At 34.5% G+C, this 27,627-nt stretch overlaps 1 protein-coding gene and 1 pseudogene across 1 annotated transcript in view; one reads left to right on the forward strand and one right to left on the reverse strand.

Annotated features, from left to right (window-relative positions):
- Atg10 (autophagy related 10) overlaps positions 1-27,627 on the reverse strand; it is a 267,153-nt gene that overhangs the window by 112,919 nt on the left and 126,607 nt on the right. The window lies entirely within an intron of this gene.
- LOC105985343 lies at positions 13,134-13,465 on the forward strand (annotated as a pseudogene).

Genomic DNA, 27,627 nt, shown 5'->3' on the forward strand with positions numbered 1-27,627 from the left:
TCAATTATTACAGTTACAATAACTTATATATCATAAAATTAAGGAAAATGTAAGGCTTTTTTAAGAATTAAGGCACAGGTCAAGAAGGGAAAGGCAGTACAATATGTGAGTTTTGAAAATAACATGAGCTTATTATTGAAATTAAGAATTTTCATGTATCCTTTCAAAAATCTTCTTAGAGTATCTATGGTGGGTGCAGGAATGGATAACTGCATTTAAATTTTTGGCTTATAAAATACATATTAATAATTCCTAAGAAAAAAAGGGTAGTCTATCCTGAAAAAAGAAAGAACATTTCTGAATCCTATTTACAAATTTTACATCTATAACTATGTTCCCTTTATATATATATATATATATATAATGCAAGCTATATTCATTGGCATCTCTGGGATTTTTGCCAAGTTTAGCTTAGTTTGTTGTTTTCTTTTTCTTTTTTCCAGTCTTTCTGGCTATTGTAACTGATGCTTTAAATTATAGTTCCGTATTTCCTCTGAGCTTTTTTATTTCCCTTCACACTAGGATTCTGATTGAGACTAAAAGTACATGTTAGGCATGAAACACATTTTATACCCAGTCCATAGATGGTTTAAGTAAAGGACATATTAAACTTGAACCCCCAAAAGCAATTTTCTTAATTAGTATCATTAGTAATGATTGTAATCCAATCAAGTGTATCAGTTCTAGAAACCCTTTAAAATGCTTTAAATAGCTTTTCAGTATTCACTAGATGGCTTCAAATTCTGTTCCCATCAAAACAAATCCCCCAGATTAAATAGTAACATGTTACTGACACTACTTTCTACAAACTTGCCAAAATATTTTCAAATGATGAACATACTAAAAAGCATCCACAGAAGAAACAGAAGAATAAAACAAGAAGTAGGTAATTTATTTTTATGTTTCCTCTTGTTTTAATAGTATTTTAGCTGTGGACTAGGTTCTATAGGCTCCAACACCTAGTTATTTATCTTCTTTTTTATTAACAGAAAAAGATATCATTGATTAATCTCCAAGTTTCATGAAACTTTCTAGAAACATGAATGAGGAATCACCTTTGAAGTAAACATATATTAAAAAGTGAAAACTGGGCTGGGAATTTGGCTCAGGGGTGAAACGCTTGCCTTCCAAGCGTAAGTCCCTGGGTTTGATTCCTCAGCACCACATTCACAGAAAACTACAAAACATAGTTTTAAAATGTCATTATTTGTTTCTAAAAAGGATATGCATATGTACATATAAAATCAAGTAGGAAAATCCTAACAATTAAAAAAACAACACAAGTTTAGTTCTTGGAGGAATCGCATACTGCTTTCTAAAGTGGTTGGACAAGCTTACAGTCCCATAAAATGTGTATAAGAGTTCCAATTTGGCCATATCATCAACCAACATCTGTTACTGTTATTATTTATGTTCTTGATGGTGGCCATTCTAACTGGTAAGGTGGAATCTCGGTGTTGTTTTTATTTGAATTTCCTTTATGGCCAGAGATGTTGAATATTTCTTCATTTGTCTATTGAAATCATTTTTAATTCTTTTTCTGAGTAATCTCTCTTTAAGTCATTAGCCAATTTATTCACTGGATTGTTGTTTGAGGGCATAACTTTTTAATTTAATTTTTTATTTTATTAAGGCGATGTCCAGAGAGGTTATAGTTACATAAGTCAGGTAATGAGTACATTTCTTTTTAGCCAATGTTACCCCTTCCCTCACTCTTTCCCAGTTTGATGGTTTGAAATTTTGAATATTTAATTTTTTTGGATCTAAGTATATTCTGGATATTAGGCCCTTGTCAGATGTATAACTGGTAAAAAAAAAAAATCTCCCATTCTGTGGGCTATTAGCTTGTTAGCCACATCTTTGCTGAGTAGAAACTTATAAATTTGATTTAATCTCATTTATCAAGTCTTTGATTTGTTGTGTTTCTGGATTTCTATTTGGGAAGTTTTGGCCAATGCCCAAAAGCCATAGTGTTTTTCCTACCCCGTCTTGTAACAGTTTCATGTTTTCTGGTATTACATCCTGATCTACTTTGAATTGATGCTGGTGCAAGATGATACGTGAGGCTCTAGTTTCAGTTTTCTGCACACAGATATCCAGTTTTGCCAGCACCATTTGTTAAAGAGGTTGTCTTTTTTCCAGCCAATGTTTTTGGCTTCCTTATAGAATGTTAGATATGGATACTGAATATTAGATAGATATTGAATATTAGAGATAGGTATAGGCCTATGGGTTTGTTTCTGGGTCGTCTATTCTGTTGGCCCTCAGGCCTCCTTTTGTTCCAATACCAAGTTGTTTTCACTACTATGGCTTTGTAATGGAGTTTGAAGATTGGTATAGTTGGTCTTCCAACACTGTTCTGTTGGCTACAGATTGTCTTGCTATTTGAGGTCTTTTGTCATTCCATATGAATTTTTTGATTGCTTTCTCTATTTCATTAAAGAATGCTTTGGGGATTTTGATGGGTATTGTACTGAATTTGTAAGTTGCTTTGAGCATTACTGTCATTTTCACGATGTTAGTTATTCCAGGATCATGGAAGCTCTTTGCATTTCCTTAAATTTTCTTCAATGTCCTTTTTCAAATATTCAATTTCACCATGGAGGTGCTTCTTATCTTTGGTTAATTCCTAGCTGCTTTTTTTTTTTGTTGAGGCTATTGCAAATAAGATTCCTTTCCTAATTTCAGTCTCGAGCTTCTTGTTGTTGACACACATCAAAACTAAACATAGAACTACCTATTACCCAGCAATCCCACTCCCGGGGATTTTACAATAGAATACAAACAAGGTGGTAATAAAGTCATCAGCACAGCCATAGTCACTGCAGCATTATTCACCACAGTTAAGGTATGAAATCACCCCAGACACCCCTCAATGGACAAATGAATTGAGAAATAGTGGTATATATACTTAATAGAATTTTACTCATCTATTAGAAAGAATATTATTGTATCATTTATAAGGAAATGGAAAGCCTTGGAAAAAATTATATTAAGGGAAGTAAGCCAGACTCAGAAAAAAAAGTTGTATGGTTTCTTTCATTTGGGCAGTATACAAGTGGTTACAAATGCATTATCTGAAATATAAAAGATGGCAGTATAATCCTTTAGAAAGAATAGGTCAAAGACCAACAAAATCAACACCAGGAAATACATACATCCAAGAGAAGGTTGGGAACAAGGGGAGAAGGATAGACAAATGAAGGGGGCAAAAGGGAAGAACGCAGTCAAGAATTCACTAAATATACCACAACATTAAGCAAAGTAAGGGAAGTGGGCAGGTTGAGGGGGACAAGAATGCTGATCATGATACATTGTACTCATAAACTTCATTGTTATATGACAGTTCTTTTGTACAATTACTTAAAGATAATTTTAACTCAAATAAAGAAGAAAAGAGGAAAATGAATCCCCCACCCTATGACCCATTAACAACTACTTAAAAACTATATAAAAATTAGACAATTGATCTATTACATTTCATTTCCTCTATGGATCCAAAAAAATAAAAAGAGAAAATCTTATTACATATTTGATTAAAAGATACTACCTATTAAATTCATCTACTATTGATTAAACAAAAATCAGAATTACATCTCCTCAACATTTATTTTCAAAGCGAAAATTAAAATATACAGGGCAAAAAATCTATCTAATGAATAGGCCTCTGATAAAAGCAATATTTTAGAATTTTTAGAATATTTCCTTCAGGTTATATAACTTGTAGAGAATCCTATACAATAGCTTTGCCTAAAGCCTTCCATAGGAATTATGCTTTCCTTTGTTTTTGTTTTTTAATAAAGTGATAGGAAAGTTTATTAGGAAAGTAATGCACTTTCAATAGACTGAAAGAGGGTCATCTCATAACAAGCCCAAGCTTTTATTAAAGTGTAAGAGGCTTGGAGCATTAAGTTCCTCCCCAGATCATCCCATGAGCAAAGTCTCAAGGGTGGGGGAGGTTTACTGAATTACATTTGATCAAACTAAGGTGACTAGATGCATTCCCACATGCTTTATATTGATATTATTTCTCTTACTGTATTCTCCTGTTTTCTATAAAGTTCATGCAATAATGAAGTTTTGCCACATTATGTATGAAAAAGTGACTGGATCAACTGAATACCATCCACACTGCTTACACAGATATTAGCTACCTTTCTTATTGCTATGACAACATTTCTAAAATAATAAACTTGAGGGAAATTCTTATTTTGGCTCACAATTTCACAGGTTTTGAGACATAAATCTTGATTTATGATTTTGGTCCAGAATCAATAGATTCTGGGCCAAAAGTAAGGCAAAACATTATTGCAGTAGAAGTATATTACCAAGGTTATTCACTCTTGGATCGACAGAGACCAAATGCCAGATATAATCTCCAAAGTCATGTCCCTCTCCTTAATGACCTAAAAATACATGAGTCTCTCATATTTCATATTTAAACAACAGCCTAAGGTTTCTTTCCAAGGTAAATTTGTTCATATCTGCATATATTACTTATAATTGTAAAAAGCAATCTGCCTAACTAAAGCATCATACCTAACTTCCAAAGAAACTTAGTCTACTTCACTTTGTAAAGCACCTATCCAATTTATGTTTATGAGTAGATAAACTAGAAAATGTGCAAAGAAAACAGTTAGATGCTTTGCCATCTTCTTAGTGGTGAAATACAGAACTAAAGCTATCTATGACTACCTCAGGAGTCTCCATGCTCCTTCAGATTATAATTTATGCTACACAAAGCTAGGAATTTACTACAAAAGAACTGGAGACATGACCTCTATAGCAAAAATACTCTCAGATGATATAACCCTCACTCTTGGGTCCATGACAGGATTATTGAATTCCATTTTACTGAATATAATCCTATAATTTCACAATTTAACAAATATTTTAAATATTTGATATATAAGCATACTTAGTAAGATTTTCAAACAAATGCAGAATGAAAAATAGGAATCTTCTTGTCAGAAATGTTGGAACCTCTTAAATTTAAATGTTAAACATGTCTCTTTCCTATCCTTGCTCATGCCACTTGCCCTCTAAACCACCTTACTGTCTCCTGTCCGAAATCTTGGCTGATGTAAAAATCATTTCTTTGCTACCAAGTCCTTAGTCTTCTGCCCAACAGATATATTGCCTAGTTGGTGTTTTTATTTAAAGTAATATTAACGAAGGCAGAAGATTTGTTAGAACTGGTGCTAATAGAACAAAGAAACTGAAAATGTTAAAGATTCTTTCTAATCTCCTATTTATTCTATCATCAAAATCAATCTCTATCAAGAAATCAAGAGGAAAATTGTATTTTTTCCAGCTAATGTACCAATTCTATTCTATTCCAGGTTAAAATTTTCCTGAATCAAAAACCTGAATATTATTCCTTAAGACTTTTTTGTTCTACACATATTCACTATAATTATAAGAATAAGAGAGAGAGAAAGAATATTGAGAGAGAGGGAGCCTCTGAGACTTTGCATTTAGGCAAATTATGCTATTGCTCAAGACTGAGACCTGACCAAAAAATATCAGTGGCTCTAAGCTGACCATCATGAGTCAAGTTAGCTTCTACTACATAAAATATCTGATGAGTAGCAACTTGAAAATCTGTACATAATTGCAATTTTTTTAAGATTAGGTGATTTCTCATTGCTGTCATCAATATTTTGACCTAAATCTAATGAACACCTAGAAAGAGCAAAGGACAAAATTGATGGGATCTGTTTCAAGGAACTCTTACCATACTCATAAATAAATAGCAACCTGCCTAATTCTTACAAATCTTCATGGGAGTATGTGTACAAATGTGTGTGTGTGTGTGTGTGTGTGTGTGTGTGTGTCTGTGTCTGTGTGTCTGTGTGTCTGTGTTGGGATTGGTGTTAGGAAAAAGACAGAAAGAGACAGAGAGGGAGAAAGACATCTTATAGCCAAATAATTCTTTGAGTGTGTCTCAAAAATGTTTTTTCTTTTGTTTTCCTCGATTTTTTTCTGTCTTTTATTCTCTCTGGCTAGTTGAATGATAAGGTTTTTCTAAAGAAAATTATAAGAATAAAAGAAACATAATTATAAGAATAAAAGAAAAAATCATGGCATCTCAAAAAGTCTTACAAATGAAAGAATTATAGATTCCCATTTAAATATTGGTATGTGCACTAATGCTTTAAGAATACCCTAATACATTAGCAATAATTTACAATGGTTAGAATTCCTCTATCTTTTAATTTCTTTGAAGTGTTATCATAACTAAAAGGCAAAATTTATTTAGGCAAAACAGGCGATTGACCATGAAAATTAGAGAAGAAAATAGTTTAGGCATGCATAGTATCTAAAAATAGGAACTTCTTTCCAAACTTTGGTCCTCTCTTGTAGTTCATAATCTTAAGTTTTTAAGAAAGCCTAATTTGAATATTACAGTTTTAAGGCAGTAGAAACCTCCAAAAGAAGTAATTTGAGCACCAATTAAAAAGTTCAAACAAATTTCTGATGTAATAGGCAGGAGAAAAGAGTATTTCAAAAATCACTGGCCTTCCAATACATTTTATAAGGATCCATATCTCTCAAAAAAAATCTACAGGAAGTGGCGCTGTAGCTCAAGTGGTAGAGCGCTTGCCTTGAGCTGAAGAGCTCAAGGCCCAGGCCCAGAGTTCAAGCCCCACGGCCGACAAAAAAAAAAAAAAAATCTACAGCAACACATTTTCCTTCTTAAATACCCTCATCTTTCTACTTAACCCAGTATTCTGTGGCTTTTCCTGTAACTCCTCAGTTGCTTTGATTAGCTTTCCTTTCTCTATTTTTTAATGTTTATATTCCACAGAATTCTCTTTCACTGTTTTCAGGCCTCATTTTACTCCTTCTATTAATTTATTTCTATTGGTAACAACAGCTTTAAGTCTAGAAATGTAAGTGTAAATACATTCTAATTGTACCTGATACAGATTTTCACTTTTATTTTGTAAATTTTCTTGCAATGGTAAGGATCAGACCCAGTGTCTGGTGCATACTAGGCAAGAGTTCTACCACTCAGTGATATACTTCTACCCTTCTTTTTTTTAATAAATAAAAATTACTACTCTTTACTTTAATAAATAATCAGTGTAACCTTATAGTTGTATTACTTGTATAATAATAACTACTATAGACTAATCATTTCAATGTCTTCCTTAGAACATACAAAACCAAAATTCTACAATTTTTAGCATATAACCTAGTTACAACTATCTTTTGAAATGCAATATGAATTGAGAACACTTAGAAATGAGTGGGTTGAATTAGATGACCTCAACATCACCTGCTAGACAAAAATTCTATAGTATTATAATTATTTTATATTAACTAGAGACAATCATTCATAGTACAGCACATATTTCACAATGAGAATTAGTAGGCACACACACACACAAAAAGAATTAGCAGGCACAACAAGAAGGAAGGGAGATAAAAACCACATAAAAAGCCTTGAAAACAGAATAGAGGATGCAGAAGACAGAATCTCTGAAGCAGAAGACAGTTTAGACTGTATAGAGAAAGAGAACGCGATATTCAAAATAAAACCAAAAAGTATGATAGATCTTTGAAGGAGCTACAAGATACAATCAGAAAGCCTAATTTAAGGTTAATAGGTATTGAAGAGGGCCTAGAGAGGGAAGCCAATGGATTAGGTAATATATTCAGAAGAATCCTAACAGAGAGCTTCCCAAATATACAAAAGGATAGGCCCATCCAGATACAAGAATCTTTTAGAACCCCAAATAGACCAGACCAGAGTAGAACATCCCACTGCCACATTATAATCCATACAGAATCAATACAAACTAATAAAAAGGTTCTGAAAGCTGCCAGGGAGAGGAGAACAATCACCAGTGAAGGTAAATTAACCAGAATAACCACAGATTTCTCAGCAGAAACCATGAAAGCAAGAAGGGTCTGGAATGAAGTATAGATAGACCACATTCTAGGTCAAAAAGCAAGTTTGGCCAACTTCCGGAACCTTGAAATTATGCCCTGCATTCTCTCAGACCACAAGGGAATAAAAATAGAACCCAACACCAAAAGCCACCAAAGAATGTCCTGTAACACATGAAAGCTGAACAACACACTGCTAAGCCACCAGTGGGTCATGGAAGAGATTAAAAAGGAAACTCAGATATTCATGATATTCAACAAAAATGAACACACAAATTACCAGCTCCTCTGGGCACAGCAAAGGTAGTACTCAGAGGCAAATTTATAGCTCTAAGTTCCTATATCAACAGATTGAAGAAATTTGAAATCAACAATTTAATGAGACACCTGAACCTCCTTGAAAAAGAGCAGCAAACTAAACCCCAATCCAGTAGATGGAAACAAATAATTAAAATTAAATCAGAATTAAATGAATTAGAATCAAAAAATAGAATCAACAAAACAAAGAGTTGGTTCTTCAAAAAAATTAACAAAATTGACTGACCCTTAGCAAATATTATTAGAAGAAAAAGAGAATACACCCAAATAAGCAATCTCAGAGATGAGAATGGAAACATCACCACAGAAACAACAAAGATTCAGAACATAGTAAGGGAATACTTCTCAAACCTTTATGCTAATAAATTTGAGAATCTGGAAGAAATGGACGATTTTTTAGAAAATATTGACATGCTGAAACTAAACCAAGATGATTTAAACCAACTTAACAGACGAGACCTCAAACCCAAGAAAAGCCCAGGACATGATGGATTTACAGCTGAATTCTACAAAGCCTTCAAACCAGAACTCAGAACAATACTCCTCCAACTCTTCAATGAAATTGAAGGAGAAAGTTCACTACCAAACTCTTTCTATGAAGCCATCATAACCTTCCTCCCAAAACCAGGCAGGGGCTCATCAAAGAAAGAGAACTATAGACCCATTTCTTTGATGAACATCAATGTAAAACTTCTCAAAAAACATTTTGGCCAACCAACTTCAACAACTCATCAAAAAAATCATACACAATGATCAAACAGGATACATTTCAGGGATGCAAAGCTGGTTCAACATACACAAATCAATTAATGTAATTTATCACATCAACAAGAGAAAGGATAAGACCTACATGATTATCTCAATAGATGCAGAAAAAAACATTTGACAAGATCCAACACCACTTTATGATGAACGTGCTAGAAAAACTAGGAATCCATGGAACATTCCTAAATATAATAAAGGTTGTGTATGACAAACCTACAGCCAGCATTATACTTTATGGTGAAAAGCTAAACCCATTTCCTCTAAACTCAGGAATTAGACAAGGATGTCCACTCTCTCTACTTCTCTTCAATTTAGTATTAGAATGCCTAGCTAGAGCAGTAAGACAATATGTAAACATAGAGAGGATCCAAATAGGGAAAGATGAAGTAAAACTCTCGCTCTTTGCAGATGATGTGGGGAACACAGGTAGCAAAGATGGCCCTGAGAGGAAGTTGAGTGGGCAGAGCCGGATTTGTTTAGGTTCAGTGTGTAAACAAACTCATGGAAGCTTAGGTGCATGATAAGGTATGGCCTTTCAGTGATTGGTTGGTTCCATTTCCTCCCCTACCACACAGTCTTTTGCTTTAAAAAGGGGATGCTCCCTGTTAATAAAAGAGTTCCTGCTTGACTTGACTCCCCACTCCGTCTGATTGTCTCCTGGGCTAAGGGAGGCTGGGGAACAGGCCAGTGGCAGCACTTCGCATTTACCTCTCCTCGGACCCCATCCAAAGACGGACGAAGACCCAACAAGATGACATGATCTTATATTTAAAGAATCCCACAGACTTCACTCCCAAATTACTCAAGCTGATTTGAAACTTTGGCAAAGTAGCAGGGTATAAAATTAACCCTCAAAAACCAATGGCTTTTCTGTATGTCAACAATGACGAGGGTGCAGCTGAAATCAAGAAAGCAACTCTCTTTGTAATAGCACCCCCCCCCATAAAATACCTAGATGTTAACTAAAGAAGTGAAGGACTTCTACGATGAAAACTTTAATAACCTGAAAAAGGAAATTAAAGCAGAACTTAGGAAGTGGAAAAACCTCCCATACTCCAGGATAGGGAGGATTATCATCATGAAAATGGCAATACTTCCCAAGGCTATCTACAAATTCAATGTGATACCTATCAATATTCCAACCTCATTCTTCAAGAAAATATAAGAGATAATCCAAAAATTCATATGGAATAATAAAAGACCTCAAATAGCAAAAATGATCTTTAACAGAAAGAACAGTGCTGGGGGAATATCAATACCAAATTTCAAACTCTACTACAAACCCATAGTAATCAAAACAACTTGGTACTGCACAAGAACAGGACCAATGGAATAGAACTGAAGACACAGAAATGAACCCACAGACCTATAGCTGCCTGATCCTTGATAAGGAAGCTAAAAAAAAATAGAATGGAAGAAAATCAGCCTCTTCAGTAAATGGTGCTGGCAAAACTGGTTAAACACCTGTAGAAAATGAAAGCTAGATCCTTATATATCATGCTGCACCACAATCAATTCCAAATGGATCAAAGACCTAAGAGTCAAAGCAGACACCCTGCAAACATTACAGGAAGGAATAGGAAAAACCTTGGCACAGGCCAAAATTTTCTTAATAGAGACTCAGAACACAACAAATCAAAGAAAGGTTGGACAAATGGGATAGCATGAAACTGCAGAGTTTCTGCATGGTAAAGGACATAGCTAGCAAGATCAATAGAAAGCCCACAGATTGGGAGAAGATCTTCACTAGCCATAAAACAGATAAGGGACTCAGAAAATAAGAATGGCCAAAAGACACATGAAGAATTGCTCAACTTCTCTAGCCATAAAAGAAATGAAAATCAAAACAACATTGAGATATCACCTCACCCCAGTTAGAATGGCTATAATCAAGTAATCTAACAACAGATGTTGGAGGGGATGTGGCCAAAAAGGAACCATATTGCATTGTTGGTGGGAGTGTAAACTTGTATGGAGCAGTATGGAGGTTCTTCAAAAGACTCCACATAGAGCTCCCCTATGACCCAGCAATCCCACTTTTGGCATTTATCCTTACAATCACAAACAAGGCTATACTAAAGCAACCAGCACAACTATGTTTATTGCAGCATTATTTACCATAGCTAAGATATGGAACCAACACAGTTGCCCCTCAGTAGAATGGATCAAGAAAATGTGGTATATTTATACAATGTAATTCTATGCCGCCATCAGAAGGAAGGACACCACCCCATTTGTTAGGAAATGGAAAGATTTGGAAAAAATTATATTAAGTGAAGTAAGCTAGGCCCAAAGAAACATAGGTCCCATGGTTTCCCTTATTTACAATAACTAGTATAAGTCTAGGACAAGCAGAAAAAGTCAAAAGCTATGACCATATAAGATGAAATGAAATGAACCCCAAGATAGGGACACAAATGGTTTTTTATTTCTTTCTTGTTATTTTTTTTAATGTACTTACAAGGCACTATGTGATTTTTTTGGTTTCTGTTATACGTTCTTCCCCCATGGTATAACCCCTGTTTTCACTGTATTTGATTCTGGTGTCCTACATTTGTATGTACACTTTTCTAATTTGGGGAGGGGAAGGGAAAAAACAAAATGGCTAAATAGGGATACAGATTGACCCCTTGTAACAATGAGATGTACAAACACTATGTTGAAAACAAACTTTATAACTTGCAGGGGGAGGGAAGAGTTGGGGAGGTGGGGAAGGGAGGGATGGTAGGGGGAAAATAAATGCACTCATTACCTTACTCATGTAACTGTAACCCCTCTATACAGTATTTTTACAATAAAAAAATTAAAAATAGGAGTACACAAAATTCCAGCTCCTCTGGGACACAGCAAAGGCAGTTCTCAGAGGAAAATTTATAGCTCTGAGTGCCTATGTAAATGAATTATAGAAAGCTCAAACCAACAATTTAATGATACACCTTAATCTCCTTGAAAAAGAACAACAAGCCAAACCCCAACCCAGTAGATGGAAGTTAATAATTAAATGAATTAGAGACAAAAAAAAACACAAAATCAACAAGACAAAGAGTTTGTTCTTCAAAAAAATCAATAAAATTGACAAACCCTTAGAAAACCTCACCAAAAATAAGAAACACATCCAAATTATCAAAATCAGAGATGCGATTGGAAACATCATTACAGAAACTAACAAGAGTCAGAATATCATAAGGGAATACTCTGTGGATCTTTATGCTAATGAATTCACAAATCTGGAAGAAATGGAAGAATTCCTAGTAAAAATTGATACACCCAATATAAATCAGGAAAATTTAAAGCAGCTAAATAGACCCATATCAAGTAATGAAATGGAAACAGCAATAAGAGACCTCCCATCCAAGAAAAGCACAGGGTCAGATAGATTCACAGCTGAATTCTGTAAGATCTTCAAAGGAGAACTCAATCCTATTCTCCTCAAACTCTTCAATGAAATCGGAAATGAATGATCACTTTCAAACTCATTCTATGAAGTCACCAAAACCCTCATCCCAAAACCAGACAGAGACTCATCAAATAAACCCATCTCTCTGACGAACATTGATGCAAAACTTCTCAATAAAATTTTGGCCAATTGACTTCAACAACTAATAAAAAAATTATAGACTATGATCAAACAAGATTCACTCCAGAGATGCAAAGCTGGTTCAATATACACAAATTAATCAATGTAATTCAACACATCAATAGAAGCAAGGACAAGAACCACATGATTGTCTCAATCAATGCAGAAAAAGCATTTGACAAGAGCCAACATCCCTTTATGATGAAAGCTCTGTAAAAACTAGGAATCCATGGAGTATTCTCAATATAATCAAGGCTGTATATGACAAGCCTACAGCTAGTATAATACTCAAGGATAAAAAGTTAAAGCCATTTCCTCTAAAATTAAGAATGAGACAAGGCTGTCTGTTCTCTCCACTCCTCTTCAATATAGTCTTAGAATTCCTACCTAGAGCAATAAGGCAAGAGGCAAACATAAAGGGGATCCAAATAGGAAAAGAAGAAGTAAAACTCTCCCTCTTTGCAGATGACATGATCCTGTATCTAGAGACTCCACTCCCACATTACCTGATCCAAAACTTTGGCAAAGTTGCAGAGCATAAAATCAATCCACACTGGTCCTGGACCTAAGTTACAGCAATATGGCCAAATGCACCAAGAAGGTCGGCATCATTGGTAAATACGGCACCCGCTATGGTGCCTCACTCCAGAAGATGGTGAAAAAAGTTGAAATCAGCCAGCACACCAAGTACACCTGCTCCTTCTGTGGCAAGACAAAGATGAAGAGGTGAGCAGTGGGCATCTGGCACAGTGGTATCTGCATGAAGACAGTGGCTGGTGGTGCCTGGCCCTAAAACACCACTTCTGCTGTCACAGTCAAATCTGCCATTAGAAGACTGAAGGAATTAAAAGACCAGTAAAAGCTCTACCATCTGAGATATCCCTACCCTACAATAAATGAGTTAATTAAAAAAAATCAGTCCACAAAAATCAGTAACTTTTCTATATATCAACAATGAAGAGAGAGAGGCTAAAATTAGGAAAGCAATTCCATGTGCAATATCCTAAAAAACAAAAAACAAAACAAAACAAAAAAAACCCTGGGAATCAACTTAGCCAAACAAATTAAAAGTTCAAATAATGAAAAGTTCAAAAATCTGAAAAAGGAAATTAAAACAGACCTCAGAAAGACCTTCCATGTTCCTGGATTGGGAGGATTAACATTGTGAAAATGACAATATTGCCAAAGATTATATACAAATATAGAAAGGCTACATACGAATTCAATGCAATACCCATCAATATCCCAACTTCTTTCTTTAATGAAAGAAGCAATCCAAAAATTCATATGAAACAATAAAAGGCCCCGAATAGCAAAAACAATCCTTAGCAGGATGAACAATGCTGGAGGAATTTCAATACTGAACCCTATATTCTATTACAAAGCCATAGTACTCAAAACAGCTTGATACTGGCACAAGGACAGGCCTGGGGCCCAATGGAATAGATTTGAAGAATTAGAAATGAACTCACAGACCTATGGCCATCTAATCTTTGACAAGGGAGCCAAAAAAATGGATGGAAGAAAGACAGCCTGTTCAATAAATGGTGCTGGCAGAATTGGCTAAACACATGTAGAAAACTAAAATTAGATACTTTTACATCTCCCTGCACCAGAATCAACTCCAAATGGATCAAAGACCTTGAAGTAAAAGGAGATACCACATAAACATTATAAGGAGGATTGGAGAACCACTAGAGCTCATTGGCACAGGTAGAAACTTTCTTAATAAAGTTCCAGAAACACAACAAATCAAAGAAAGGTTGGATAAGTAAGACAGCATTAAACTGTAGAGTTTCAGTATGGGAAAGGACATAGCTAGCAAAATATATCAAAACCCCACAGACTAGGAGAAGATCTCTGCTACCCATACAACAGACAAGGGGTCTCATATCTAAAATATACCAACAGCTCAAGAAATTAAATTCCCCCAAAACAAATACCCAAAGAAACAACCACCCCATTAAAAAACAGGATAAAAACCTTAAGAGAGACCTGTCTGAAGAGGAAATAAGAATGACCAATAGACACATGAGAATTGCTCAACTTATCTGGCCATAAAATAAATGCAAATCAAAAGAACACTGAGAGTCCACCTTACACCAGTTAGAATGTCTATTATCAAGAAATCTAATAAAAACAGATGCTGCTAGGGATGTGGCCAAAATGAAACCCTACTACACTGTTGGTGAGAATGTAAACTTGTTCAACCACTCTGAAAAGCAGTATGAAGGTTCCTGAAAAGACTACACACAGTGCTCTCCTATGATCCAGCAATCCTATTTCTGAGATCACAATTTCAAATGATCACATTTCAAATGATCACAAACAAAGCCACACCAAAGCCACCAGTAGGACCATGTTCATTGCAGCATTATTTACCACAGCCAAGATATGGAACCAACCCAAATACCCCTCAGCAGGTGAATGGATCAAGAAAATGTGGTACATGTACATGATGGAATTCTATGCTTCTATAAGAAATAATAACATTGGGGCTGGGAAGGTGGCTCAGTGATACAGTGCTTGCCTTGAATGCCTGAGGCCCTGGGTACGATTCCTCAGCACCACAGAAGCAAAAAGAAAAAAGCTGGAACTGGCGCTGTGGCTCAAGTGGTAGAGCGCTAGCCTTGAGCTGAAGAGCTGGGGGACAGCGCCCAGGCCCAGAGTTCAGGCCCCACGACCGGACCCAAAAAAAAAAAAAGAAAGAAAGAAAAAGAAATAATAACATTGTTCCATTCATAAGTAAATGTAAAGACTTCGAAAAAATTACATTAGGTGAAATAAGCCAGACCCAAAGAAAAGTAGGTTGCATGATCTCCCTCATTTGTAAGAACTAGAAGATGTATATGATAGTCATAACAGAGGCTCTCAATAACTCAAGTGCTGAATGAATAGTTCTATATATAATGAAGCATATTAACATGAACTCCAATTTATGGAAACAGGAGGTTCCATTAGTCCCTGTATAGAGTTCATTCTTTTTCCTCTATTTTTTCTCTCTTCATTTCTCTTAGTTTTTTTGTACCTTGTGTTTTGCATAATAGACAATGCAATATGTGGAAGGGAAAGGGAATTACAGAAATAGCAGGAAACCAGTTTAACCACTGATACTCACTATTACAACTTGGGGGGAATAAGGAGGGGTAAGTGGGAAATTAAGAGGGATAGGATAACAATGATGAAAAACAAATGTACTTATTGCCTCACTTATTTAACTGTAACCCCTTTGCTTATCACCTTTTCAATAAAATAAATATATATAAATTTTAAAAAAAGGATTAGTAGGCAATGCCCTCAACTTCCTAAAGCAGATGGTTTGGGAATTTGACCTTGTATTTTTCTCCTCTCTTTAATCTGATATTTTTACTTCCTCTGGTTTCCTTCCCAAGCTTCTGTTGTAAGTTCAGCCTTCAAATCTAGATACAGTAACTCCTCAGCCTGATCGAACTTGCCACAAAAGATCCTACATTTTGTTCACCTATGTCACCAGCAGTTCCACCAACCCTAACCTTAACACACATGAGGAAAACGTGTTAGATAAACTGTCAAAAATCACAGAGAAGGTTGGATGTAGAATCATATGTCTAAAGCAAAATACAATGATATGACAAAGAAATCAACATAATTTAGAGATGAATGACTACATTTGAATCCTAACTGCCATTTAAGGTCTAAGTAAATGAACTTGGACAAAAGGCTGGAATATATGAACTGTTAGGATTTTGCAGAACCCAATATTATAAGAAGTTTCCATCATAAGGTTAAAGACTATTATAACAAATTTCATATGCCCATCAGCCAACATAAACAGTGAACACTTACCAATTCTGTCTCATCTATTCCTTTGACAACACTGTTTTGTTGAACCAAATCCTACTTGTTGTATGATTTTATCTGAAAATCTCCCTGATTCATTTGAATAGTAATTTATTGCTATTATTTTTAGATATAGGCCTAAAAATCTAAGACTTTTGTAAAAGTATCTAATATCTAATAAATGTATATAGTTCTAAGATAACCTCAAAATTATCTTTTGATCTTTCCAAAGTTTCTTCTAAATATTATTTAAATACAACCTATGACATTTTTATGACTATAAAAAGAGAAAAATAATTTTCTGAATAATTTTATTGCATTAACACTTATCCTTCAAACCATACTTTTCAATATAATAGCCATAAGCTATGTACTAATATTTAAATTGAAATTAGAGTTAATTAAAATTAAATAACATTAAATTTTCAGTTTTTAAAAAATCATATGAGCTAAATTTCAGGTACTCAATAGCCACATAGATGCTCCCACACTAAAATGCTAAGGTGTAAATATTTTTCCTATCAATAACCATATGGTATATCTTTTACATAAGGATATAGAAAATTCTGCTGACTAACACTTTTCTAGAATTTGATTTACTCATATACCACTCAGACTACATCCAGTTTCATAGAACTTAGAAACAAAACTTACTGGGAAAGTACAGAACTACTGGCAAATTTCTAGTCATCCAAAGCCAGCTAGAGCATTCCTGAATGTAAAAGCCTTAAGAAGGCTGACAGGCCATGCCTACAAATGGCTGCAAAATGGTCGCCTTTTAGCTAGATGAGCTCTTCAACTTTGCTTCCAAAGTTTTTTTTGTAACTTATTTGGCCGTTTTTCATTGTTTGACAGTTACTGGGTTTTAACACAGGACATCACACTTCCTACTCAGGTGCTGTTCCACTTGAAAAATATTATTCAACTTATTTTTATCACAAAAAGTGTTATACAGATTACAAGGCTACCTTTAAGTCCCAAAATTATTCAAAAGGTAGGTAAATTTTTATTCAATGAATAACAGAAAAAAAAAACCTATTATTCCTATTTGGGCTAACCTGGAAGCCAAATAATTATACGTAGTGAAATTCTTATGTATGTAAGTGTTCCTTTGGGTAACAAAGAGAAAGGATGGTCATCAAAAATGTGTCTCAGCCGGGCACCAGTGGCTCATGCCTGTAATCCCAGCTACTCAGGAGGCTGAGATCTGAGGATTGCGATTCAAAGCCAGCCCGGGTAGTAAAGTCCTTGAGACTCTTATCGCCAATAAACCACTAGAAAACTGGAAGTAGCACTGTGGCTCAAGTGGTAGAGCGCTCGCCTTGAGCTGAAGAGCACAGGGACAGCGCCCAGGCCCAGAGCTCAAGCCCCATGACTGACCAAAAAAAAAAATTTGTGTCTCAATTTTCTCTCCATTTTCTCCATTTCTATCATGGTGAAGAATAAGCAGCAATAATAAAAAAAAAAAAGAAAGAAAATAAGAAGGCATTTCTTATGCCCTGCCCAGCTGAGGTAAAACAGTCAATCATACACAAGAAATATTTGGGAGTGAGTAAAAATTACTCAGTCTAACAAAAGAATTTACTTATAACTTAAATTTATGACTTAAATTTAAGTCTGAAACATAAAAAATAATAATTATATAATGTAGAATTGATTCAGGCTTTTGAGATCTTAACAAAGAAAGAAATCATAGAAGAAAATATTAATTGATTTGACTATATTTTGAAAATCATGTATACCAAAAACACTGCAAACAAAATTAAAATTTTAAAAATCCTAAACAAAACATTTGTAAGATATAATGCTGATCTCTTTAATAAACCAGCAAAAGTATCTTAAAACACAAAATAGATGAAGAAAAATAAGTGATTTATAAAAGAAGAAATATAAATGGCCAAATATGAAATTTTTCTAGCTTTACTGATAATCTAAGAAATGTAACTCTAAACAAAGAGATATTCCTTTCCTACCAAAAAGCAAAAAGCAAAAAATTAAGCTGGTAATTTCTAGCTGTCATATGTTTTTAGAAGAGAGGCTTGCTAAAGAGGAACAGGGCTTTTGGCACCTCCAAAGTAGAGCTTGTGTTTTTTAGAATGAGTACAAGATACTTGAAATGTCTACCCCATGCCAGTACAAGCTGAATCACATAAATATAAAACATAATTTCTAAAAACTGAAAATTTTTATTAACAGGATTGTGAAAAACTGAAAAATTTGACTTTTTACAAAATAATACTTTATTTCACATTAAGCCATTTAAAAATTGTTTTAATCTGCTAGTCTATATCTATTCTCCATTGCTTCTTAACATTGTCTCATTAAGTATTCTTCATCTGATTCAAGGCAAAATATGCTTCTGATCAAATATGCACTCACAAACTCTCTGACACGTTACAAGCCAAATTAGAAAAATCATAAAGCTGGTACTGAATGTTCTGGAGGAATGGTATATGCTATACCTTCCTTACCAGAAAAGCACGCATATGGATTTCAATATGTTAACAAATTGCGTCTGTGACTTTTCTCACTCCTAAATTAAAAAATCATAGAAATATCAGTAAAAGAAGCTATGTTACTATATTTAGATTAATAACTAACAAACTTACCTCTTTACATCTCAAATGGAAATCACTCAAAATGCTTTGAGAGTCAAAATACACTTGAAATGTACATTTTAATGACTATATCTTCATAAAACTTAAAAATGAATACATCTGATATCCCAAAGCAGATACCAATTTTAATATCACCAACCACTTATACAATATGCTCCTCTAAAGTGTACAGTTAAATAGCCTATAAAATCATTGTCACTTTGAATAAGTATCTTGCTTTAAGAAAAATATTTAATTTTTTTATTTAAATAAACATAATAAAATGATCAATTATCACTGTTTAACCATATATGCAAAGTACAGCCTCATGTCACAGTTTTGTCATTCCAAATTGTAATTATTTTTAAAACTTCCTACTAATTACTTTAGTGTGCAATAATTTGTCTGTATAGTGAACATTAAGTTTATACAATTGGTATAAGAAAGCAGGATCTAAACATGCAATTGTGTATCTGATCATTTAATACAAATTTCAAAAATAGAATTTTACATAATGAGATTTAGATATACAATTACCCTCATAAAAGCATAAACCTTTCTGTTCAAATAATAAAATGTATTAATCAAAATTTAAATCTAAATCCAACCTAAACTAAAAAAAATCCTATTTTTACTAATGTATCTACACAAAACCCATCTCATATAAGCATTAAAAAATAATGGCTAATTTTTAAATGCATTACAGTTTTTATTTTGTAAATATTTATTTCAAGGCCATTATAGGCAAAGGACTGGACATGTGAGAAAAAGAAGAGAAAGTTAAATAAAATTAACAGAAAGATAAATTACATATCTAACAGCAAGAATAATACTCACACAACCCAAATCACGGGATTTCATTAATTTGAAAGAATGTACTAATTTACTGAATTTATTATCTGTACCTACTCCTGAAAGGTTCTGTACTCAAAACAGGAAAATTCCTGATTTCTCAAAATTCACCTTTAAGTCTACATCAAGTGAGTGAACTTCACTTCCTTTGAATTTTACTGCATGAGATATACCTTTACCTGCTTTCTTTACTAGTGTTGTTTTTACCACAAATGCAACACATTTATCTATCAGATGTTATAAATATTTTACCTGTTACAATTATCCTTTTCATATTCATATTTTATTGTGTTTTCTTCTGGTTTTGTTTAGTTGTAATGTAGAAAATCTTATAGATAATTCCTTCATACATAGTTTTACCTTGAGATCATTTATTGTAAGATTAGAGAGACACTCATGTTTTTGTTTTTTGTTTTTGGCCAGTTGTGGAGCTTGAACTCTGGGCCTGGGCGCTGTCCCTCAGCAATTCAGTTCAAGGCAAGTGCTCTACCCCTTGAGCCACTTCCCAATGAGGAATGAGCATAGGAAACTTAGGATGTGGTTTGTTGCAAAATAAAAACAGTAGTATCCAATAAAAGCTATGTTTTCTCTTTCATTCCTTATGGCAATCCATTTACCCAACTAGTAAATATCAGTACAACAAACTACTGACTAAGCTTGGTAAAGAAGATGTCAAGGAAAGAGATTTACCAGGCTCAAGCCCAGCTGGGCTTTGAACCCTGATACTCAGAACTCAGCCTCCAGGTCTCATGCCTCACAGGCTTGAGCCACCGGCACCCAACTTCACATCCATGTTTTTTTGTTTGTTTTTTAATTTATTTTTTATTGTGAAAATACTGTACAGAAGGGTTACAATTACATGGGCAAGACAATGAGTACATTTCTTATCAAGCATTGTAGCCTCCTCTTTTGTCTCCCCTTCCCATCCCATCCTCCCCCCGACCCCCCCACCCAACCCTCCTCCCCTGCTTTCACTGTATTTGATGTTGTTATAATTTGTGAAGGGGAAGGGAAAAAACAAATCGTTTAAATTGGATACAGGTGGACCCATTGCAACAATGAGACGTACAAGTCGTTATGTCACATCCATGTTTTTATCTACAGTAATATAGCTTCATTTAAAAATTTTAATTATTCAGCCTATCTAGGATTTTTTTTGGGGGGGGGTCCGGTCATGGGGCCTGAACTCTGGGCCTGGGCGCTGTCCCTCAGCTCTTCAGCTCAAGGCTAGCGCTCTACCACTTGAGCCACAGCGCCACTTCCGGCTTTTTCTTTTTTGCTTATGTGGTGCTGAGGAATCGAACGCAGGGCCTCTGGCATGCAAAGTATGCGCTCTGCCACTGAGCCACCTTCCCAGCCCCATCTAGGATTTTATTCTGTAAAATAAATATTCCCTTTAATTCATTTTGTACATGTTTGTGACATCGAAGTTGAATATATATATATATATATACATATACATATATATACCAAAAAAGAAAATAAAAGAGAAGGAAAGAAAACAAAAATCATTCCTAAAACACAGAGACAAATTAAGCCAGTCTGTGACTTCAGAGAAACTATCAATACCAGAGAGCAAGGGACCAGCACCTGTGGAGTTCTAAAGAAACCACAAACAAGAGTAGACATGTGCAGATCCAGTGTGACTATATAGGGTAAATGCTACCCAGAACCTGCTCAACATGAAACCTGTCTGCAAGTCCTTCCTGAAGAATTCTGCTTAATCATACTATGTATACAATTAAAATATGGAAATCAGGGATCCAGGCATTGTAGTGATCCCAGCTTCTCAGGAGGCTGAGGCAAAAAGACAAAAAGTTTTAAGGTATTCTGGGCTATATCAAGGCTTAGCCTGGATAACTTGGTGAAATCAAGAATCAGTGAAGGCATTATAGAGAAGATAAATTGGACCTTGAAAGTGAAGTTTTCAAAAATTGAAATTCTAGGCTGGGCAAAATGTCACAAATATCATAGAATTTATTTGGGGAAAAGACAATTGTAGTAAACATAATATACAATCTGGTTGGTAGAGGGCAAGTTAGAAATCAAAGGTGTAGTTAGATAATGAAGGACCTTGATTTTGATAAAATTTTGATTTTGGTGTAGTGGAAAACGAGATCAAAGTACAGAAAATCTGGAAAGCACAAATTATATTTTAATAAAATAATTCTGTTTCAGGGTAAAAAGTTGCCTGAAGATTTAAGAGACTGAAGTTTAAATATTTCTGTACTAAAGTTAAACATTGTAACATCTTTGATAATAATGAGAACAATGCCTTTGTGTGTATATGTATAGATATCACACGCATATACACACATGTACACTTTTTTGTGTGTATGTTTATATAGAGAATGTTGGTAACCACATCCATGCTTATGGGAAGTTAAGAGATCCTAGAAGATTCAGCTCTTGGCTTGAAACCTATAAACGGTAACTTTGGTATCCATATGAGTTGCTTAAGGCTCAAACTCATTTTTAGTTTCCAAAAGATATAGAATGACCCCCAACCTCCATTACCTATCTTTATTTTATTATTGCTTTTAATTTAGAGAAAAAATGACTATTGTGTAGTATAATGATGTGTTTACCAACAATTCAAATATAAAAAAGAAACCAAATGCCATCTCTTAAATAAGCACTGTAACACATTAGAGAGAGAGAAATAGAATTTCTTTCCTTTGAATTTCTTCCTCCTTTATTTCTTTCCTGTTGACCTACCAATTACATTATGGCAATTATGTTAAATAAAAAGCATTTGATTTTATTAAAAAGGAAAACAATCTGAAGGGACGTGAAACATAGAACTTCCAAATATATACTTATTCACAATAAGGCATAAATAATATATATTTTGGAAGATCTCATTGTCTAAAGCTGGGAAAAGAAGTTGTTATAATAATATTAGAACTTTTTCTATATAGCTAAATAGATGTTAGAACTATAATTTTAAAACATGTTTCAGATTGGCATGATTGTACACAACTATAATCCCAGCACTTGAGAGGAGGACTGGCTTTTAAAGAAACAAAAAATTTTCATGTCTTTATTTAGACCATATATTGCTTTGATCAGTTTTGAAAGCTGTTGTCCTGTCTTTCTGACCCTACTCTCTTTTTTGGTTTCACATTTTCAAACTTTGTAATATTTACATTTAGTTTTGTATGTAAGCCTTATATCACCATTTTTTTTAGCCTTAAATTTTCCATCCCTGAGGTATAAATCCTCCCTTCCCAGTATTGGAGATTAAACCCAGAACCTGTGTGCCTTAAGTAAATACTCTGCCACTGGACTACCTCCTCAGCCTTTCTGTTTTATTGTTATTTAAAGACAAAGAATCAGCCTATATTCCACATTGGCTATTATTCTATTCTGTAAATGACCTTTACATTTCTTTCACTCAACTAAAATTAAAAATTCTTTAAGGATAAAGGATATGTACCATATTCATTTCTTACTTTTCATCATTTACCTAATCTTATATTAAGCATTTAGTGAATGTTTGTAGAACTGAATTGCATAAGTAAAACCCATTTAACTCTTTTAATTTTAAAGAATTTTAAAGTTAAAACTATAAATGAAACCATATAATCAATAAATGAGTATTTGTAGGTATCTTTTTAAATGCAAGTGATGGGGGAAAATGTAGATTCAATATCATGCATTAAGAAAAAAAAAATTATTGTTTGGTGCTCCCTCTGCTGGCTTCACAGCAGCAACTAAAGAATGCTGAGCAATAATAGCACAAAGAAGTAAACAGACATTCAGCTTATCTGCTCCCTTTGCCACTTGCAAATAACCAGAGTAGAAATTTTCCATTGAGCTCATTTGGAAATAATTCCATCTATTAAAAAAAGGCTTGCCTTTGAAAATAGTTTATAAAGAGACAAAACTGATTTTATAATTTTGATGATAATAATTCCTGCTTATAGCTTTGTTTTCTAACTAAACCACCTACTTTATACATATAAACATTTTTAAATTTTAGCTGAAAAAACGTGATATTTTTGCTTTCTAATTACTCTCTCTGCATTTTTTTAAAAAGCTGATTGGGAATATAAGCAGTTAAATTCTTCTTGTGTTTCTAAACAGAGTTATTCAAGTACCCTGAAGGCATTTAATTCCAAAACAGGAAGCCACAGAGAGGAATACTTGGTTACACTAATGTTATGCAGATCTTCAGAACATATTTTCCTAAGCACTTGCTGAAAGAACCTTTTCCATACTTCATGCCATCACATGAAGTTGGTGGGGGAGGAGGAGGGTCCTCACATACTATAGTGCACTTATTCTCAAGTTGCTCTTTGTTTCTTATTTTCCTCTACTTTTCTTACTTTAAAATGATCTGCTTGCTTATACAAAGAGCGCAGGAAAATCAGGTTGCGGTCAGAGAATGCTTATTTACACGGTATAGTCATTCTTTATATATGTGAATGAGAGCTAGGTTATATATAGCTTGTGACTTTTCTTATAAGGATACCATAGTAAAATTACCCAAGATTGGCAGAGGCATCTCTAAAGATTAGTGTCCTTTCTAACAAATTGCTGTGTACATATTAACTCTACTATTAAACCTTTTTTCTTCTAAATCATACTAACTGGCATCTCACCTTTATAGTTGAAACAAAAAACAGAAAACCATAGATAAGTGGGGAAAGTAGTGGACTATAGCATTAATCTCTGTTAGTGAGCAAACTGGTTTATTCATAAACTCTCAGGCAGACATTTCAATCACAAGTAAGTAGAAAATTACAATCTACGATTCTACAACTAAATAGGTGATGGGATAGGTCTACTGTAACTGACTGAGGAAGTTGTAAGGTGGTAAAACACCATCAATGTAGTAGCTTTTACATATGACATTCAATTTCATTTACCATTTCAATGCTGTTTTAAAAATAGCCCCTTTTCTTAGTTTCTATCTTAGTTGATATTCAATTATGTTTAAAGAAAGTAGATGATCACTGAGCAATTATCCTTCTGTGCTGGAAATTAAGGTTTCATTAACACTCCTGATTATCCATAAGATGAAGTGCAGTAATATTAAAAGCACTAGTCCAGTCAGAAGAAGTCAAATAGGAAAAATAGTCGATATATTTAGGTTTGCTTATAGTTACTTTCAAAGAGTATATACAAATATTTATTTTATTCTTCATTTTCAGGCTCTAAGAATTTTGTTAAAATCATATGACAATGTCAAAAGTAACATTTTTAAACCCATTCTACATTCTTCAATTATTTCTCTTAAATAAATCTTTGTGCAAACAAAGACAAAGGTTAGCCATTACAGTGGGCTGCTACTGAGATTGTATATTGAGATTCTTCTTTTTTTTTGGTCAGGTCGTGAGCCTGAACTCTGGGCCTGGGCGCTGTCCCTCAGCTCTTCACTTCAAGGCTAACACTCTACCACTTGAGCCACAGTGCCACTTCCATCTTTTTTTTTTCTGCTTATGTGTTGCTGAGGAATTGAACCCAGCGCCTCATGCATGCAAGGCAAGCGCTCTACTACTGAGCCACCTTCCCAGCCCACGTATATTGAGATTCTTGACTACTGTCTCTGCAATTGCAGAGAACAAAAGGATAGGGAATGGGTGCCTAATCAGTGGGTGACACACGACAATGGCAACCAGGGACAGGAGAGCAGCAAAGGAAGTTCAGAAAAGAGAAAATTCCCAAACTAACTTTTCCTCTGTCAGCCAGGACAGGCAAGCTATAAAATGCTGAGCAGGACTGTCAACTCATTATATTTCTTTTTGGAATTTCAGCTCATGAATATGTCCTCCAGTGTTCAAAAGGCATCCGTACTAAAATGTACAATCACATATATAAGTCCTTACATCCCCAAAGATTTAGCAGCAATTCTTCACTGTAAAATGATTCATTTCACTTTAACTTATCCAACACTATATTCTAAATGATACAACAAGGTTTCAGATCTGTAAATTAGCTGGCAGTTAGACAATATCTAAAGAGACATTTTGAAGTGTGGAAGAAAAATATTCAGAAAATATGATTCACTTTCAGTTAACATAATATAAACCCAATGATGAATGAGCACAGGAAACTTACGATGTGGTTTGTTGCAAAATAAAAACAATAGTATCCAATAAAAGTTATGTTTTTTTTCATTCCTTATAGTAATCCATTTACCCAATTAGTCAATATCAGTACAACAAACTACAGACTAAGCTTGGTAGAGAAGAATGTCAAGGAAAGCAATTTTCCAGGCACTATCTAGGTTGGATGTTACTATATGCAAATGTGTACTAACATCAAACAGTGACATTAGTAGAATTTTACCTTTACAACTAGTACTTTGTGGCCTGGTGCAGCATGAACTAACCACAAAATCAATTCAATGCTGTCAGGATTGTTTCCAAACATCTACAACACTAGCCAATACTAGACATTTTGAAGCAAAAATGCATTTAAATGAATACAAATTTATATTCAGACGTTTTTCCTTAGATGATAATGGTCACAGACCATTGTTCAATATGATTTCATATGTCTTCTACAAGAAAGTTTAACTTCTATCTCCTCTTTAGACCAACTGGTCTCTAAAGGAATTACTTTTCAGAACTTGTAGAAAAAGTTAATTTAACAAACTAATGGAATTTAAGAAATACAACTATTGATTTTAAATTACCAACATTTAATGGCAGCCAACATCAATACAGCAACTGGTCATTTAGAACAATTATAACACATAACTATAAGAAAAAGAGGTAAAATAAATCTAAATGTTAAAAGTCAATCACTGGTTGAGTTCTGGAGAGCTCCGAAAGTATCAAGAGTAAGTATTCAGGTTTTATAATGTTCTGTTGCTTAATCTACGCATTGAATACATGAATGTGAGTACTCTGAGAGAATCCATGGAGTTAAAAAAAAAAGGTTGTAGGCAGAGCCATGGGAGAGCCACTGAAGCACACCCTACACATATATACAAAGACTGAAACATGCTATGGATTTGTAAAGGACCGATCTTGGGGAACTTGGGACAGAAAGAAAGGGAGAGAGGCTGAAAAATGGACCACAGAGTTTTATGTGTGTGTATGTGTAAGTATGTGTGTATGTGTGTGTGTACATGTGTGTGTGCGTGTATGTGTGCTGATTAAGACCTAGACACTATCCCTGAGCTTTTCTATTCAAAGCTAGTGCTCTTCCAACACGAGCCACTACTTCACTTCCAGCTTTTCGGTGGTTAGCTGGAGATAAGAGTCTCACAGAGGGTTACCCTTGAGTGAAAAAGCTCAGGGACAGCACCCAGGCCCTAAGTTCAAGACTCATGACCAATGATCAACAACAACAACAACAAAGAGAGTCAGATTTTCCTGTTCAAAGTGGCTCTGAACTGTAATCATCAGATCTCATCCTCTCCTTATTAGCCAAGATTATATGGATGAGCCACTGGTACCTGGCTGAACCACAAAAGGAGTGCTATCTATAACTGGTAGCTCACTAAAAAGCCAGCAGTGGAGCTGTGACTCAAGTGGTACAGCACTAGCCTTTTGCACAAAAGCTCAGGGACATTGTCCAGGCCCCAAGTTCAAGCCCCTCCATCAATACAAAAAGAAAGTGGAGGAGGAGGGGGAAGAATGAAAAGAAAAGGAAGAAGAAAAGGAAGATAAGGAGGAGGAAGAAGAAGAAGAAAAGAAGAGGAGAAGAAGAGGAGGAGGAGAGAAGGAGGAGGAGGAGGAGGAGGAGGAGAAGGAGAAGGAGGAGGAGGAGAAGGAGAAGGAGAAGAAGAAGAAGAAGAAGAAGAAGAAGAAGAAGAAGAAGAAGAAGAAGAAGAAGAAGAAG

This window comes from Dipodomys ordii, unplaced genomic scaffold (genome assembly GCF_000151885.1).
Source record: "Dipodomys ordii isolate 6190 unplaced genomic scaffold, Dord_2.0 Scaffold28, whole genome shotgun sequence".
Classification (NCBI taxonomy): domain Eukaryota; kingdom Metazoa; phylum Chordata; class Mammalia; order Rodentia; family Heteromyidae; genus Dipodomys; species Dipodomys ordii.